At 45.9% G+C, this 5,149-nt stretch overlaps 1 long non-coding RNA gene across 1 annotated transcript; it reads left to right on the top strand.

The window, feature by feature from the left end:
* Window positions 1-4,856, top strand: LOC102164626. The gene is made up of 2 exons (XR_309394.2): window positions 1-1,915; window positions 4,786-4,856. It is a non-coding gene; the product is annotated as an uncharacterized LOC102164626 (long non-coding RNA).

Genomic DNA, 5,149 nt, shown 5'->3' with positions numbered 1-5,149 from the left:
CTACTGTGGTAATCACTGCACAGCATATATAAATCAAACCATCACGCTGTACACCTTAAACTTGTATCAATTACTTCTCAGTTTTACTGGGAGGTGGGGCGAGGGGAGGGGTGGTTTTCCAATCAGCTATAGGAAATTCCTAGGGTGACAGCCTCAAACCACTTCCTCCTACCTGAGGTTGGTGGCAAAATGGCTTGAACTAGGATTTGCTTGGGGTGGAGGGATTGTGTTGTAGTCCCAGCTCTGTCATGTATTTGCTGGACCACCCACAGAAGTAACACCTCTCCAAGTCTCCTCTGCAAATGGAAATTTGTTCATCAATCCATTCATTCCATAGCTGCTTACTGAACACGTGCTATGTGCCTGGCACTGTTGCAGGGACCAGGTTACCATAAAGGACAAAAGAGCTGCACTCAGAGGTCAGTTCTAAGGCAGCACTGTCCCACAGAACTTTACAGAACGGTGGAACTGTTCTCTTATCTTCACGGTCTGCTATGGCAGCCATGAGACACACGGAGCTACTGAGCACTGATATGTGAGCAGTGCGGCTAAGGGACAGAATTTAAAATTTTTACTAAGTAATTAAATTTGAAGTTCACGCTGTGGCGCAGTGGGTTAACGATCCCTCCTGTCTCCGTGGCATTGCCGGTTGGATCCTCTACCCGGCGCAGTGGGTTAAAGGATCCCGCATTGCTGTAGCTGTGGCATGGTTGTGGCCCCAGCTTAGACTTGATCCCTGTCCGGAGAACTTCCATATGTCAGGGGTGCGGCCAAAAAGCAAACAAAAAATTGTAATTGAACGTTAAGGAGCCACAGGACACTAGAGGATACTGAACTGGACAGCATCATAAAAAGCAGATAAGGCCCCTCGTCCTATCTTATACAGTTTGTGGGTGTCCTCAGAGTGAGGATATATCATGCCTTTTTCAGTGCAAGCTACGGAAGGAAGGAAACTCCGCTGTGGGGACTTTTGAGACAGGGAGACTGTTGTTAAGGGCACAAGAGACGGAAGAAAACACTCCAAGTGGCGGGGCACGTGGTCTGGGAGCGCCTGCCCCGCAGGCAAGCTGAGGTCTCCCGGTGGAGCACAGCCTGTACTGAAAGAACAAAACGGAACTAAATCTGTCCCAGAGACACCTGACTGCTTGCCTGCTCCCTTCTCTGCTGCACTTGGCCCCGGGTCCCTCCACCGCTTTCTTCCTGTGGTTCAATATCTGGACTTCAACTTCCCTTGAAAACAGGCAGGGCCAACCCACGTGGCTTCATTCCACACATACCCACTCTTTTCTCTGCCTCCCTCAGCCCTTTATTCCAAATCAAGCTGGTTTTCTCCTTAGCCAAGATCACGGCGACAGCAGATCTTCCTCTTTGCTTGCCACAGCGTTCTGATTCTTGCCGTTTCCTTTCCCCTGGGTTTTCAGGGGCTTCATGTGCGCTGAGACCACCCTTCATAAATATACCGAACTCCTTACTGACATCACCCACCCACCCACCTACTAGCCCACCTACAGCGGAGGCTGGAGGGCCAAGAGCCTTCTCCACCATTTAATCCTCGCAACTACAGCTGATTGGACTGGAGGTATGGTCCTGACGCAAAGTCAGCCAATCGCGAGGTTTGCTGACAGCCTATGAGGTGGCTTGACTTGAATAGGTGAGCTGAGCCAATCAGATGCTCTCTTGTAGGACTGGTAAATAAATACCCAGAGAATGCGAGAGTTAGGGGAGGTGAAGTTGAAAAGAAGTTCTGAGATGGCATCAGGACTACCAGAGGTCATGGAAAGCCTGGCTTGTTGGGAAGCAGTCGTGCAGCAAAGATGCAGGGAAGTGATGAAAGAGACAATAGCAGCTGGCCTGATGACTCTCTAGTTCCAGCTCCCAGCCTTGTGACTGAAGACACCTGAGAAATCTCTTGGCGGTAAATTGTTATGTATCACAGACTGGGTTTCCTGGAAATGGGCTCGGAAAGGGAGGGTTGCACCCAGTGCCTGGGGATGATTTTGAGAGATACTCCCATAAGAAGGTGAAGGAAAAAGGACTGGATTGGGGAAGAAAGGTAGCATGCAGGTGCAACTGAGCCTCAGGTGATCTTTCGGGAAGTTCTGGAGTCCTTCTGAGTTGCCCCAAAATTGAGGAAAAAGGGCTGGGCTTTTTACCATGTGTTAGTCAATCATTGGCCATGGACACCCCTAAGATGGAGAGTAACCTGGAGACGGGCAGTTTCAAAGCTGAAGGCAATTCTCACCGAGGTGCGTGGCTGGGAACCATCAACAGCCACTCTTCTTAGCATCCAGGGTATGGATGTGAGGGCACAGTTCGCGTGTGACACATCTCATCATAAACACACACACACACACACACACTTATGGTTCCTTGAGGGCAGAGATTATGTCCTGATGTGTTTCTCACTTCTAGCCTAGCACCTAGTACAGGGTACTGTTAGATTTAGATTCAGCAGGTATGCCTTGAGCATCTATGCTGTGCCAGACATTGTTCTGGACATATTATATGGATTATCTCACAGAATCCTCAAAATGGTTGGTCAGAATCCTCAAAATGAAAATCTTTATAAAGTACAATTTTTAGCACCATTTTACGGAAGCAAAAAAAATTGAATCTCAGAAAGGAACATGCTCAATGAGCCAACATTAAGGGCAAAGTAAAATTTGAATCCAGGATTTGATCCAAGGCTCTTGCCAAGACACTGTCTATGGCCAAGATAGCTAATTGCCTACCCAATACCCATTCTCTTCTTTTTCCTTACCCATGGAAGCTGAAAGGCTACATTTCCCAGCTTTCCTTGTGCTTAAAGGGTGGCCAGTGAGACATAAATAGAAATCATTAGATGAAACTTCCAGAAAGTTCTTGGGGGGGAGGCATTGATTCAGCTTGAAGACTCAGCCTTTTCCTTTCCCAGTTTTTTCCTCCTCCCTGAAAGTGGACATGATGTCTGAAGTTGTGGCAACCACCTTGGGACTTTGAAGATGGAAGCCACGGTCTCAAATTGGCAGAGCAGAAAGATAAAGGAAGCCTGGGACATCACACAGTTTCCACATCAGTCTTTAGAAGGCCCTCTGTTAGTTTCAGACTCTTGTTAGTTTAGCATCTATAGTTCCTTAGAGTTTATTATTCTGTTATCTTGGAGATACAACCCAACGTTGCATTTGGATTCCATGGTCCATGAAATTGCAAGCTGAAAATATACTTTTGCCACAGTTGGAAATTCTAATGGGAAAATAAGAAAGTTTTTTAAAAAAGTATTAGAATGCTTAGTTCCCACGCTAACATATGACATACTTCAGACTAAAGTAATAATAGTAACATTCTACTTTTATTTAGCTCCTGTGGAATGTGCATTATCTAATTTGGTCTTCGTGATTTGGTCCCTGTGTGAAATAGACAGGGACGTGCTACTTTCGCAATTTGTTAATTAAAGAAACTAAAATTCAGAGATATCAAGTCAGAGAATCTGCAAATTTTGGGACAATAAAGGATCTTAAACAGCCTGATCACATCAATCTCATACTCCGTCTCTTTCAGTTTTCTTCTTCCCTGCAAAATAGAATCCAAACCTCTTGGATAGCATTTAAGGACTTTAAAAACAGGGTCTCAGCCTTTTTATCCTACTTTATCTTCTCCCACCCCAAATCTGTTTCAGATAGTATTGGCCCCTGCTAAAGAAGAAAATGGGGTTGACGATTGAAACTTAGCCTGGGTTCCCTCCAAAACTGAAGACTGAAACAACAACTCGAGTGCAGATAGTTGATTTGGGAGTTGACCCCAGAAGAATGAGGTATAAGAGAAAGTGAAACAGGGAAAGAGGAAACGCCAAATTAAAGAGTATGGTGTTGTGTTGGTCACCTTTAGGACCTCAGTCCTGCCAGGGCCCCTAGAGGAGCACAGAGAACTCTTCGTGGAACTGTCTACTCTAGAATCAACAAGAAGTATTTCTCCTTCCACCCCCCTCCACCCCCCCACTTGCCAGTTGTCCCAGGAGGCCTTAACTCCCCCACCCTTCTGGGCTGCACATGTATGAATGCCAGCCATCCCACATGGCAGCACTGGACAAGCCTAGGAGCAGAAAAATAAAAGGCCTGTGGCTTGTCCCTGAGGGGAGATGCTGTTAGGCTAAAGTGAATTAAAAACCAGTGCAGAAGTCTGTTTCCAGTTCTGACTAAATAAGATGCTACTGGACAAATTAGCCCTCAGACAACAGCTATAAGATCTGGGCATGATAAAAATAGCAGCTCCTTGAAGTCCCTAGAGGGGGAAGAGAAATAGGCAGATTCTTTTCTTTTTTTGCTTTTTAGGGCCATATCCACAGGATATGGACGTTCCTAGGGGTCAAATCGGAGTTACAGCTGTTTGCCAGGGATCCTACCCACATCCTCATGGTTATGAGTTGGATTCATTTCCGCTGCACCACAACAATGGGAACTCCTTTTTTTTTTTTTTTTTTTTCTTTGTCTTTTTTTTTGCCATTTCTTGGGCCGCTCCCGCGGCATATGGAGGTTCCCAGGCTAGGGGTCGAATCGGAGCTGTAGCCACCGGCCTACGCCAGAGCCACAGCAACGCAGGATCTGAGCCGCGTCTGCAACCTACACCACAGCTCACGGCAATGCAGGATCCTTAACCCACTGAGCAAGGGCAGGGACCGAACCCACAACCTCATGGTTCCTAGTCAGATTCGTTAACCACTGCGCCACGACGGGAACTCCTTTTTTTTTTTTTTTTTGCGTATGCATGCAAAGGTGGAAAGTTGTTCACAGTGCCTTCCCATTTTCATAGTGTCCAGTTTACAATGTAAAATAACCAAGTGTGTGATGGAGCAGGAAAATGCAACACATTCTCAAGAGAAAAGAAAAAAGAAAAACAACTCCAAGATGATCCAGATGTTAGAACAAGAAGATGAAGATTTTTTAAATGGCCGTTATATTCTCAGTGAAATCAAACAAAATATACTTTCAATGAATAAAAAGTTAGAAAATCTCAATGGAGAAAGAAAAATAATTTGTGTGTGTGTGCTTTTTAGGGTCACACATGCAGCATATGGAAGTTCCCAGGCTAGGGGTCAAATTGGAGCTGCAGCTGCCAGCCTATGCCACAGCCATAGCCACACAGGATCTGAGCCATGTCTGCAACCTACACCTCA

Source organism: Sus scrofa, chromosome 1, assembly GCF_000003025.6.
Source record: "Sus scrofa isolate TJ Tabasco breed Duroc chromosome 1, Sscrofa11.1, whole genome shotgun sequence".
NCBI classification, from domain to species: domain Eukaryota; kingdom Metazoa; phylum Chordata; class Mammalia; order Artiodactyla; family Suidae; genus Sus; species Sus scrofa.
The sequence above is the reverse complement of the archived record's forward strand: the minus strand, read 5'-3'. Positions and strand labels throughout refer to the sequence as shown.